Below are 14,299 nucleotides of genomic sequence, written 5' to 3' on the forward strand. Positions count from 1 at the left end.
TGCCACACTCAGAAGGGGAATTAGCCCTTCTGCGTTTACCAGGAGGATAAGAAACAGGCAGCCAACTCCAAAAGGCCAGGATCCACCGGGGGGGGGGGGGGGGGGGGTGTGCCACACTCAGAAGGGGAATTAGCCCTTCTGCGTTTACCAGGAGGATAAGAAACAGGCAGCCAACTCCAAAAGGCCAGGATCCACCGGGGGGGGGGGGGCAGGCAGAGGGTCCGAAGATCCCTGTGGAAGAGCTCTTTTAAGCATGTATGCCCTATGTAGCATTAAAACAAAATCAGGGGAGAAAACCGCTCCCTGACCGCCCGGATCCTGCCCAGGGCTATCAGCTCTATTATTAGCCTCACTCAGAGGACCCCCCCCCCCCCCCGGATTCAGGGCAACAGAGGCCACGCCATGTGGAAAATCCAAAATGGCGTCCGCTGCCAGCTCAGAGCGCAAAAGATCGCCGCTCGCCATGCTCGGGCCGGCTCTACCATCTGTACAGCACGAATTACAGAGCCCCGCTGCTGATTTGCGCTTGCCACATTTAGAACAGCGCTTTACAGTCTCCGCAGCCATCACTGAAAACGGCGGTAAAATTCAAAAATGGCGGTTCGCGCCAAAAACGTCCCGATCGCGGGCCCAGCCCGGAGGAGTCAGAAAACACTCTTACCTCACTAGACCGAGTATCACAGCTCCAGTCCTGCAGAAGAATCTCAAGAAAAAAATCTCTTTTCCAAGATCGCTGCGCTAAAGCGCGATGCGACTAATTTTTTTTTTTTTTTTTTACACTGTGAGGAAAGCAGAGGCAAAAGAGGTAAATAAAAAACACTCCAGAGGCTCAGATAAGTGGCAAAGGCAGGGAAAGGTGAACCAATGTGCCTGCATCCACTGAGTGGGAAAGGACAGGGAAAAGCAAGCTAATATGTCCACATCCACAGGGGCATGGGTAAGGCAGGGAAAGGGCTGACCTATGTGCCTTCAAAGTGAAGCTGCTATAGCCTCTAACACCCCGGCTAACGAGCCACCCCCAGGCAGACTTTTGATGGAGCTCGAAGAAGCTGCAGCCACCCTTCTTGGGGAGATAGAGAATACTGAAGAGGCAGTGGAGCTAGCTGGCCATAAGGCACTGTGAAAAGTTGAGTGCTCTCTATCTCCCCCTGCTGGTTGATGGACACAACCCATACGTAATGGCTTCATCTGCTTGATGACAAGGAACAACATATTCAAACTACTAAATTGAAAATATTTTTCTACCTTCGCTGTCTTGCCATTTTATTGTTCTAATCATGTTGATCGACTCCGGTTTCTGCTTTCTTCCGTCTTCTCTTAACTTTCCTTCCAGGATCTCCAGTCCATCTGACACTACTTCTATCCCCTTGTGCTTCCTCACTTTCTCTCCTATATTCTCCTCAGACAATGACCTCTCTCGCTCAGCTTCCTTCCATTTAAGGTTTAACATTTTTTATTCAGGATCAAAAGAACTACATAGCAAAGCAAATGAACAACAAGTCTAAGCAATGACAGCAATTTGTGACATAAGAATAGGCAGGAAAAAAAAAAATAGTGATTAACATGCCTTACAAAACAGAACAAAAAAAAATCTTAAGATCCTGAGTTTATGAACCACCCCCCTCTTTCCCACACTTCCTTCCATTTAATTTTCTATCCACTAAAACTTCACTCCTCCTCTTTACTATCCACTCCTCAATCTCCCTCTTTTTACTGCATCTACCTACAAGCTTTTCATCTCTTTCCTTGAACCCAAATTTCAGTCACTTTGTAAATGAACGTTAACATCTTTTTATTGTTAATTGCCTTAAAGAATAGATAAGTTAGCAGATGAGAGTCTCTTGACCTAGAAGCTTCTCAATGCAGGAAGTATCACTAACTGAAATAAATTATCTGGAGTTAGTTACCATTCCCCATCTCTCTTCTGCGTCCTCCTCTATGTCCAGCATCTCTCCCCTTCTGTCCAAAATCTTCCTCCTCACTCTCCTCCATTTAGTATCTTCTCACTTTTGCATTCTCTCCCCTTACTTATGTCCAAAATTTGCCTTCAATCTCACTATGGCCCTTAAGCTCAGCACCTGCACTCTTTCCCTATCCCTCCCAATATCCAGGTTTCTGTTTCATCTTTCTGTGTCCCTATATCCAACATTCCCCCTCCATCTCTGTTTCCCTCCATGTTCAGCCAGCTCTCCTCAATCTCTTTATATTACCCTGTCTCCCTATTCTCCCCATGTCCAATATCTCCCCTCCATCTACGGGCCCCCATCTCTTTTGCCCTTGTGTTCAACATCTTATGCCCCCCATGTCCATGATCTCTCTTCCATCTCCCCACCTCCCCCTCCCCATATGTGGCATCTTCACTCTCTTCACATCTCACCCCATATCCAGCTTCTCTCCATTTCCCTCTCCTTTCCTCCACCTCTGGATCTGGGACCAGGTCCATCATCTCTCCTTCCCTTCCACCCTGGGAGAAGTGTTGGACCCGCCACCTTTAGTTCCTCCCTCCCGTTGTCCAACATCTCTCCCTCCCCTTCCCTCCACCTCTAGGTCTGGATTCAACATCTCCCTATTCCCTCCCCCCTCTCCTCTACACCAAGTCCAATATCTCTGCTTATCTTTCTCTTCCCTCCCTCCCTCTGTGCTCAGGTTGGGTAACTCCCACCCCCTTTCCCCTGGTCTACCTTTAAATGTGTTGCTCCCCTCCTGAGCATCGGCAACTTTTCACATAATATTCTGTGCCATCCCCAGGGTAGGCAGCATTATGTAAAATGTTACTGCTGCCAATGCTCAGTAGGAGATAAATGATCTAAAGGTAAACTGGAGGGCGGGAACAACTGAACCATGGGTAGGGGTAGAGATTGAAAGAAAGTAGGGTTTCCAGACCTGGGGACAGAGAAAAATGAGATAAGCTGGTGGAGTGGGCGATGCTAGTTCTAGCCAGAGGAGCAGGGACATGGGGAAGCTACTGATTTTCCAAGGATTGGTAGCATGAAATGTTGCTACTAAGGAGAAATTAGATCTTACCTGCTAATTTGCTTTCCTTTAGTCCCTCCGGACCGGACCAGGATTGGACTGTTGGGTTGTGCCCGCCTACCAGCAGGTGGAGACTGAGAAAAAACTCTGACTCTAGAGAGCCAATAGGAGCCCTGGCCATGTGACCTTAGCCTCAGTATTTGAATAACAAAGCAGGAAAGAAAGAAAGAACTTCTGTGCTGTATGGAATCCTAGCAGCCACAAATTCCTCGGCAAAACCGAGTACTAGAGCTCACCAGCAACTCTCACCAGAGAAGTGGTATGGCCCATTTGTATTAGAGCTCGCCAGCAACTCTCACCAGAGAAGTGGCATGGCCCATTCATATTAGAGCTCACCAGCAACTCTCACCAGAGAAGTGGTATGACTCACTTAAGGTTTCATATATATTCCATCAACTGAGCTCACCAGCAACTCTCACCAGAGAAGTGGTATGACATATTTAAGGCTTTATATATATTCCAGCAACTGAACTCACCTGCAACTCTCACCAGAGAAGTGGTATGACCCATTAAGGTTTTATATATATTCCAGCAACCGAGCTCACCAGCAACCACCAGAGAAGTGGTATGGACCACGCAAAGTCTTTTTTTTTTTTGTTGTTTTTGTTTTTTAAACATTCCACGTGTGGTAAAGGAACGAATACACTTCCAAACTTAATAAAAGAATCTAAAGAGTTGATAGAACATGGGAGGGGCCTGGTCCGGTCCGGAGGGACTAAAGGAAAGCAAATTAGCAGGTAAGATCTAATTTCTCCTTCCTTAGCATCCCTCCGGACCGGACCAGGATTGGACTGTTGGGAAGTACCAAAGCAGTAATCTTACGGGAGGGACAGACATTGAGAATGTGGTAGAGTCCCTGAAGACACCCAAACTAGGATGAATACGAAGCCAAAGCTTGACGATCCAAGAACCGCCAATAAACTAAATAGAATGACTACAAAGCAAAAAAGCTGAAGCTGAAAAGTCCAAGCGACTCTGAACATTGTCCCCTACCGCACTATCAGTGCAGCGCAAAGGACAGAGAGACTCGAGAAAAAACGACTGAAAGGATGACAAAGGTAGAAGCAGAGCCGCCTGGCAACAAAAAACTGCAATGAATCTACCTCAGCTGAGAAAGTGGAAACCAAAATCCTGAAGTACAATACTCCAGATATTGTAGACTATTGCTGACCTAGCAACAGATTGGAAGTATGTAAAGCCTGTCAGTGAAAAAGTACCTGATCACTAGAAGCTAAATAGGTAAAAACAAGAATGCAGTTAAATACTATGCAGAAGAAGAAGGTACCTAAATCCTTGCTGCAAATTAGACTGAAGGTCCAAATAAACTGACAGCCGCTGCAGTTACCCAACATGAAAAAAAAAAAACATATCTCAGAGCGCAATTCAACTGAGAGAGAAAGAATCATCTGTAGCTGTTGCCTCTGCAAGCCAATCACCTGAGACTCTTGTCGTAGACCCCAATTAGTGAAAACGGGAATAAATCAACAGTAGACACTTGTTAGTACCTTTCATCTGTTAGAAACATATAGAAGTCCATAAAACACTACACAGTTCCAGGAACATGTATAGAATGTTTGTACGTTTAGGAATCTAGCCAGGTGCTCATGGTCTGGATTGGCCGTGGACAGAAAGGTGGGCTCAATAGGACCTTTGAGCTTTTCCCAGTGTGGAATTACATATGTACTTATGTAGTAGAACTATAAAATATACATATATATTTTCACAGATGCAGCCACCAAAAAACTGGTCACTGTGTATATGCTCCCGGCATACCTGCAGGAAGAATGCTCAATCTCAACCACCAGACCACTAGTGAGAATACAGAGGCCAACTGAGCGGAGGGATTCCATCAGAGATAAATATCTGGATACGAGAGGGCATCTATCTCTGCCGCTGACAAGTCTTTTTAGCAAGAGAGTAAGCGAGGCACATGGAAGGTCAGAGCGAAAAGAAATAGTTGTAGAACTGGGACCTCTCCTTAAGGTACTATCCACTGAGAACTCTTTTTTTTTTATTTTTTTTTTCAATGGTCACGAAATTGACAGAGTGAAAAGCTGCCCAAAAAAGACTACCGAGACTCCAAAGCGAATGAAGAAAAAATTCCTTCTTGGGAGCTAGAAAGTAAAATTTTACTCTGCAAAATAGAGCAAGGTAATGGCCGAAGGCCCAAGAACATCCAGAGAAAACAGAAAGTGGGACGCTTGTAGAGAAGACAAAAACAGTCTGCGCCAACGACTAAACAAAGAGAGAAAAAATAGAAACATGCTATGAAATCTAATGAGATCACACGAGAGCTCAAAAGAGAGCTCAAATGACAGACCTGGCTACATGCACCCCATAACCTAGGGTGTGCCCGAAATGCACCACCCGTTGCTTGACCTGACAACTCTGCCAATAAGACTGTCTGTAATGAACCAGACATCTATGGAAAGGATGAAACGACGAGACGTAGTTTCATGAGCGCCGCTGCTACTACGACCATAACTTAAGAAAAAAGTGCGCGGAGCCGACACGAGACCGAAGAGCAGGGCAAGAAAACTGGTAATGAGGACCTTATCATCCTCGTATCACGGACATTACTCCTCCTATACTGAGATGTACTAAGATGTACCGACCCACATCCATAAGAAATGAATGTGGTACTTGCAACCTGGATTGACCACAACTGAGAACAGGATGCTGGGCTTAATGGACTCTTAGACTTTCCCCGTATGACCATACTCATATACTAATAGCAAAAATGCACAGGAAGTGAAAGAATCCCCTTCCAATTGAAAGGAAGGTCTGGAATGAGGACATATAGAATGAAAATGAAAGGATCACCATATGTTGAGCGTGGACTGAGACACACTGACCTTTAATTTTACCGGATCTCCTCAAACCTCGTATCATGTCATGCCTCCTTCCTCACTGAGATGTACAGAGATGAACAGATGCACACTCACAAGATATGAATGTGGTATTTGCAATCTGGATTGACCCCATCTGAAAACAGGATGGGGACTCTTGGCCTTTCCCATTATGGCAACACTTATGCCCTTATGGCAAAAAATGCACAGAAAATGAGTGAATCTCTTTCCAAGAGAAAAAAACTCTGGAGAGAGGAAGAATAAAATGAAAATGAAAAAGAATAGACTTGGAAAATACCTATTACGGAAAAGGTGGTGAATTTGTGCCACAGGAGACAAGACTGTACCTGACGTCAAGAAAGCTTGAAACAAGACCCTAAAATCTGTAAGGAAGAGAAAGGGATAGCAGATGTTATGGATGGTCATACTGGACAAAACCAGAATGTTTACCATGTGCCCAGGCTGAATAGATAGAGGAAACAAAAATACAAGTAGATGGCGTGAGGACCTCCCACTATCCTTAAGTGGGAGAAAATGCAAATTGACCTGATAACTTTACTCCCTAAGTGGACATATATCTTGTAAGTCCTAGAAGAAAACTAAGATAACACATGAGAAACTCCAAGACAGTTGGAAAGTAGAGAAGACGTGAATAAAACATGCCTTCTAAAGCAGCTGAGAAAACTGGGTGCTCAGTAGACAGGACTGAGTCTCCTAGAATATGAGAACCATCTGAACCATGTAGCCTATGCAGCTGTCATCTGCTATGCCAAAGAGAACGCATAGCCATGAAAGAAAAATGCTGAAAGGAAGTAAGACCTTATGTCTAGAATTGCAAAGTACGCAACAATTGAGTATCAGACAATGTATTTCATTGCACATGGCATCTGAACCATATAGCCTAGGCTCTAGAGAACGTTTGTTAAGATCTTAAAACACTGTATAAGAACATAGCCACGGAGGAAAATTTCCTGAAAGGAATTAAGATCTTATGTCCAGCATTGTAAAGTACCAAACAATGGTACCTGAACCAGATAGCCTATGCCATAGAAAATGTTTGTTAAGTTCTTAAAACTACTTCCTTTAAATTCCTTTCATTTGAATTATTTTTTTTAATTTTCTTTTACTTGATTTAATTCTTTAAAAACAGCTGCCTATTAAAAGTGGCTGCCTCTCCCAAAGACGGTACACCTTTCCAGAGAAAGGGACGGCCCTTCCCTGCTAAGCCAGAGAGATGGGGAGGAAGGGGGTGGACTCGAGACACCCGAGTTTAACACCCCAGAGGCTGTCAAAGAAAGAAAAGAAACCCTGTCAAGCCTCTAATTATGATTCCAGGCACAGAAAAAGTATTATAAATATATCTGTAATATCTTATAGAGAAAGAGAAAAAGAGAGAGAGAGAGAGAGACTAATGGGCTCACTTCCTACCTGCTGAGAGACTGAGAAAATACTAAGGTCACATGGCCAGGGCTCCTATTGGCTCTCTAGAGTCAGAGTTTTTTCTCAGTCTCCACCTGCTGGTAGGCGGGCACAACCCAACAGTCCAATCCTGGTCCGGTCCGGAGGGATGCTAAGGAATCGAGTTTTTGCCAGGCGCTTGCGACCTGGATTGGCCACTGCTGGAAGTAGGATACTAGGCTAGATGGACCCAGTATAGTTATTCTTATGTTCTTATAAGTTGGTTTCTGCAAAGGAAGCCAGAGAGGCTTGGCGCCCCGAGCCGGCCCTGCATACTGCTTTGTAGACTACCCTTTAAGTATCTTGTAAAGCTGGATGTACAAACAAGAAAACTCCTCCATACCAAAGGTAATTTAGTGTATGCATGGACTCTGCATTCCTAGAAGTGAGGAAACAACAGAATAGAAATAGATTATGTACTTTCACCTGTTTTCAACATAATCCATGGACTTCATTATATTGCATAATTCTTCACTATCTTTTTGTTATCTGTTGTTTCAAATGTTACCAATATGCTAATAACCTACTACTACAATATTTAATTATATTTTCTGAACCGTAGCCTACCCTACGGTTATGTGTAAGCCACATTGAGCCTACAACTAGTGGGAAAATGTGGGGTATAAATTTATTAAATAAATTATACATGCAGAACTACTATCACAGGCTTACACATATACTTACAAGCAACAACAGACAAACACATTTAAAGTGTGAAGTATCAAATGTCCAGAATCTGGTTCCACTCTTAAATCTGGACAAGCATTCTAATAAAAATGTTTGTCCAGATTTAAACAGCACACATAGGAAAGGAAGCAACAATCTGCAAAAACTAAATGGAACAAAAATCTTTTAAAGAACTAGACCAGCACCAAGGAAAAAACAAATGGCAAGTGCATAAATAAGGAATTACTGCAGGAGCAACATATGAATCAAAACTGTGCACATGAATGTCTACTGAGAAGTGAACCAAAAGCTTAAGGGTGGGAGACTAATAGTTGCAGCCCAGGACAGGTAAGATTAAGGGCAAGATGGGTCACAGCAAGTGCAGGAAAAAAAAAAAAAAAAAAAAGACTGGCGAAACAGATATACATATATTCTGTAGGAAAGAGCTAGTTTAATAGTTACTCGGGTCACAGCTGGCTCCAAAGTTTTGATCGGAGAAGTTACTATACAATAAAGGCACAATAAGGTGATACATCTTAACTTTGTAAACAACTACCACAAATCAATGTACTGGAAAAGCACTGATCAACCCCAACAGAATTATATAGAATGACAAGGTTATATTAACTGGACATAGGTAAAGGAGAGCAATCCTGTAAAAAGGAAAAAAAAAAAAAAAATCTTCAAATACCAAAAGACCAGAGAGCAAAAAAACCACAACAAAGGTAGCAAAGTACAGAAGTATTTCTCATCATACTTGGGACCAGCAACACAGAGACTCAGAAGGCTGCCTATACATGTTACATCCTATGAAGCTCCCTTTGGCACAATACAAGTACTGCTGCAAGCATTAGAAGTGAATTTGAGAGAAAGGCTCAGGAGTGCGGTTATTTCAGAATAACTAGCCCATTTGGAAAAATACCCCCCCAGAAACGTAATTACAACCCTGCAGAAGCAATGTAAGACTTAGGCTTTACCCTGCCCTTTGCAGCCACTGCCTGCAACCTCAACTTCAAGCACAGGCAGCTCCTTGTGACTCTGGGCAAGTCACTTAACCCTCCATTGCCCCATGTAAGCCACATTGAGCCTGCCATGAGTGGGAAAGCGCGGGGTACAAATGTAACAAAAAAAAAAAAAAATTTTGGTCTGTTGCTCCATGTGCTTCATGCTCTCTGCACAGCTCCTGGAGTGTGAGAGGAAGGGCACTTTGCATGGATGCATGCAATGACACTCAATTTTGTATGTCACATGCTCAATTCATGTGACTAGGTACCTCTCCAAAAATGCTATATACATCAGCTGTTGCTCTTCACAGCCAGCAGCAGCCATGACTTTTCTCCTCGGCCTCTTGGTCTACATGAACACTAGATACCTCTCCTGGATACCCAAGTGTCTCTCCTGCAAACCTAGGCACATTCCTAGGATGAGAGGAGAAGGGAAGACATCCCCCCTCCACCCACATGGGCAAAATTAGTTTTACCAACCCCACTTATATCACAACTCTATAATCCCTGAAGCCCACAGCTGCACCACATGAACTTGAGCTTAGTCAAAACAATACCTAATTTTCTGGTACCACATTTACAGATTATGGCTTCGTCCGGCAGCCTTGAACATGGTACAATACCCAGTCTTTGGAAATCTACCTTTACTTGTCCTCAATTAAAGAGCCCAAATGAAAAGCAGAACATTAGTATCCACAGTGGTACACACCATGGTATCAAGGCTGAATTACTGTAATACACTACTTTTGTCCAACTACAAATGGTTTGCATCAGCTCCAACTGATTGATAATGCCACAGCATGAGTAAGATTATATGATAACATCACACCATTTCTGCAAAATTGTCACTGTTACCACTACAATACAGGGCTAAATTTAAACCTTTGCTCTTCAAGGCCCTTAAAGGTAATGAGCCAGGGTGCTAAGGTCCTTCCAAGGAATATTCCTAACCACAGCTTCTTCAAAGAAAATCATACAACACCCACTCTGGAATACACTCCCAGAAAGATTTCGTTTAATGCAAGACTCATTATTTCAGGAAGAAGGTGAAAGCTTAATTGCCCTTTCTATAAAAGGCTTGTGAAAAGAGCCAACTAGCTAAACACACACACAGGGACTAACACCACCTGCTCATACTTGATTATCCACTAGCTGAGATCATTTTCATGCATCTTTTCTGACTCCACGTGCAAAGTTTTCTTTGAGTTAGTCATCAACCTTATTTTCTAGTTCCTGTTATTTAATCTATATGTTCCATTCTGTTTACACCCTAGGCTGTGTATTAAAGATTTTTTTAAATATATATTATGTTGTCATTATCATATTATGCCATATGTACAATTATTTTAACATTTTTACTGCTGCAATTGTCTATTGCTCATGGCCAGCTTATGACTTCTTGGTTTTAGTCTTCACAGAGGAAGATGTAGAGGACATATGTGTCCTAGAAATGGTACTGCATTCAATAGTGATGAGGTGTAGGAACTGAAAGAAATCTCTGTAAGGTTGGTAGCAAATCACCTGAACTGGATATACATTCCGGAGTACAGAAAGAACTAAAAAATGAAATCTATTAGATATTTCTAAATTATCTTTAAAATTAAGCATGGAGCTGGAGACCTGGAAGGTGGCCGATGTAACACCCAATTTTTAAAAAGGGTTCAAAAAGTGACCTGGGAAATTATAGACCAGTGAATCTGCCATCTGTGCTTAGCAAAACAGTACAGATTATTATGAAGAACAAAACTGATGAATATATACATAGGCAAGGATTAAAGGGATAAAGCCAACATAGATTTAGCAAAGAAAAACCTTAAATCACTACTCTGGAAAAATTAGACCTTACCTGCTAATTTGCTTTCCTTTAGTCCCTCTGGACTGGCCCAGAATTGGACTGATGGGTTGTGCACGCCTTCCAGCAGGTGGAGACTGAGAAACTTCTGACTCTACAGGGCCAATAAGAGCCCTGGCCATGTAACCCTAGCCTCAGTATTTGACTGACAGAGCAGGAAAGAAAAGAAAGACCAACCTTCTGTGCCCCCTGGAATCTAAGCAGCCACAAAAGCACTCATAAAATGTGTTTCAAGGATGGCAAAGCCGTAATACAATGCTCACGCGCAACTCCAAATGGAGATGAGGTATGGCATAACATTTTGAGTGATTTATTTATTGTATTTTGTCTTGTAAAGAACTGTAAACTAGCAGAGCAACTCCGTCGTAGGACTCTTTAAAAACTGTGCTCCGGAACTACGTATAACCACTGTTCAAAGAATACGGGAGGGACCTGGGCCGGTCCGGAGGGACTAAAGGAAAGCAAATTAGCAGGTAAGGTCTAATTTTTCCTTCCTTAGTGTCCCTCCGGACCGGCCAAGGATTGGACTGATGGGAAGTAACGAAGCAGTAGTCTTAAGGGAAGGACCCAAGTAAACCCGCTGTGAGTACTCGAGTCGCAAAGATCGCCTCCTGATGACACTGGACATCCAGTCTATACTGCATAGAAAAGGAATGCAGAGAAGCACACATTGCTGCCTTATAAATGTCTGTGGGCGGGACAGAGAACCACTCCACCCATGAAGCTTCTTGTTCCCTTGTGCAGTGAGCCTTAACCCCCTCAGGGACTGATGTGCAGGTGAGAATGTAGGCAAAAGCTATCATCTCCTTGAGCCACCGAGATATAGTGGGCTTAGACGCAGCAAAGCCTTTCCGCGAACCGGTCAGGAGTACAAACGGATGGTCTGAGCGCCGAAAGTCGGCAGTCACTCTCAGATAGTGCTTAAGAACCCTTTTAATGTCCAACTTACACAACTTCCTCTGACTCTCCATACCCGAGGAAGACCCAAGGACAAGTAGAAAGACAGATTGAGATAGATGAAACCTTGAAACTACCTTACGCAAGAAAGAAGGTACTGGGCACAAAACCACACGCTCTTTAGACAACTCCAAAAAACGAGGCATACAGGGAAAGGCTTGGAGTTCAAAGACTCTCCTAGCTGAAGCAATGGCCACCAAAAATAAGGTCTTGAGAGTTAAGTCCTTAAGTGAACAAGACGACAACAGCCTTGAGACAGAAGATCCCTGTGAAGAGGGAGACAAAGAGGAGGCGCAGACCGAAGACGCTGGAGGTCTGCGTACCATGGATGGTGAGGCCAATCAGGCGCTACTAGGACTACTGGATCCCCGTGAGCCTCGATCCTTTGTAAAAAAAAAAAAAAAAAAAAAAAAAAAGATGACCCAAGAGGGGCCATGGAGGAAACGCCCGACCACGGCCAAAGAAAGAATCCAGACTAGCCAGACGAGGCCTATCCTCCGGGAGACGAGGGACCTTCGTGTCCCCTAAACTATGAACCAACTTATCCAAGTCATTGCCAAACAAAAGAGAACCCTGGAAAGGAAACTAAGACAACTCAGATTTGGAGGCAGCATCCCCGTAACCACAGGGACCGGCGGGCAGCGACCCCCAAAGCCAAGGACTTGGAAGGCGGTCTGAACAGATCATACAAAACATCTGCCAGAAAGGCAGAGCCCATCTCAATCATGGACACCTCCGCATCAATAGAAGACAGATCATCCGAGGTCCTATCTAGAACTCTCTCTGTCCAGCGGAAACAGGCCCTGGCTACTAAGGACCCGCAGATGGCCATCTGTACCCGCCATCAAAACTGTTCTTAAGGACAGCATCCAACCTCCTATCCTGGACATCCCGGAGAGCTTTTCCGCCATCCACCGGGACCGTATTACGCTTGGTAACCGCCGAGACCACCGCGTCAACCGCAGGAACCTTCAGAAGAGACCTGTCCATCTCTGGCACTGAGTAAAGATGAGTCATCGATCTGGCTGGACGAAAGGAGGAATCGGGAACATCCCACTGCGCCTGAATAATATCTCAAATGTCCTGATGCATGGGAAAGGTTCTCCCAGAAGATCTGGTGCCTTTGACTAACAGGTCCACCTTGCAGACATTGGAGGTCAGGGTCTGTTCCTCTTCAAAATGGAGAGTTGAGGAGACTAAGGTGATGAGTTCCTGTAGATCCTCTTTATGAAAGATCCTGACCACCGAGGGATCTTCTCCTGGAGGTAAGGGGTCAGCACTTGCCTCTGATGGACCTTGGTCCTCCCAAAGCCCCTCTGCCAACCCTTCCTCCTCCTCCTCCAGGAAGGGCATCTCGACCTCGTGGTTTGAAGCTGGTTCCTCTTCTGGATCCCAGCAAGCTCGAACGCTTTTTGGAAGAGCTGAGGATCTGGAGGCGGACTCCCCCGTACCCCTGACTCCAACACCTGACTTGTGCATCAAGAAAGCCTGGTACACTTGGAGGACAAACTCAGGGGGGGAATCCCCCCCTCCTGAGACCCCCCCAGCATGTACCAGGGACACTGCCTCTGATTGCACAGAAGGCTGTGCAGGAGAAGAGAGCTCTCAGGCTGCAGGGACTGCCTGAGACAAAATGGCGGACTTCCCTGCCAAAACTGAAGGTCCAGCCACCTCCGCAATTAAACGGGCAGCTGCAAACATGGGCGGAGGAAGAGACACTGTAGGAGTATCAATGTTGGTGCAAAACGTGCAAGACCCGAGTGCTCCCACTTCCCTGCGCTGGCAAACAGATCATCTTTTGAATTTCTCTGCCATAGCACTGATCTGCAGCTCTCCGCGCCTCTTTGTCTTCGTTTTTTTTTTTCACTCAAACAACCGCTGCAGGACTGAAGAAAGAGGGAAAAAAAACCGCCGAAACTGCTTGCTAGTGCGAGTGTCGTGGAACTTCTTTTTTTTTCTCAAGAGCTGCTAAGAGGTGGGAGGAATCGAAGAGCAAGCAATGCCAACAGAAAACCAGTAGAGCACGATGGAGCTGACTGCTCATTTGTGCCTCGGTGATTTTTTTGTTGTTGTTGTTTTACAACTAAAGAAATGGCTGCCTCTCCCAAAGGCTAAAACACCTTTCCTCCAAAAGGGTTGGCCCTTCCCTGACAACGAAGGGAGATGGAGAGGAAGGGGGAAGGAACCTGGGAACCCCAGAGTTTACCACCCTAGAAGCTGGAGACCTTTATCTCCTAGCCTCCCAACAAGATTCCCCAGGTATAGAAGGAAACAATCCCTTCCCCCTCCCCCCCAGTAAAGAGAGAGAGACTAATGGACTCACCGCCTGCCTGCTGGAGACTGAGAAAATACTGAGGTTAGGGTCACATGTCCAGGGCTCTTATTGGCTCTCTCGAGTCAGAAGTTTCTCAGACTCCACCCGCGTGCACAACCCATTAGTCCAATCCTGGGCCGGTCTGGAGGGACGCTAAGGAAGCTAC

At 44.7% G+C, this 14,299-nt stretch overlaps 1 protein-coding gene across 1 annotated transcript in view; it reads right to left on the reverse strand.

Moving 5' to 3' along the window:
* CAMSAP3 (calmodulin regulated spectrin associated protein family member 3) overlaps positions 1-14,299 on the reverse strand; it is a 272,719-nt gene that overhangs the window by 228,900 nt on the left and 29,520 nt on the right. The window lies entirely within an intron of this gene.

This window comes from Microcaecilia unicolor, chromosome 3 (assembly GCF_901765095.1).
Source record: "Microcaecilia unicolor chromosome 3, aMicUni1.1, whole genome shotgun sequence".
NCBI classification, from domain to species: Eukaryota; Metazoa; Chordata; class Amphibia; order Gymnophiona; family Siphonopidae; genus Microcaecilia; species Microcaecilia unicolor.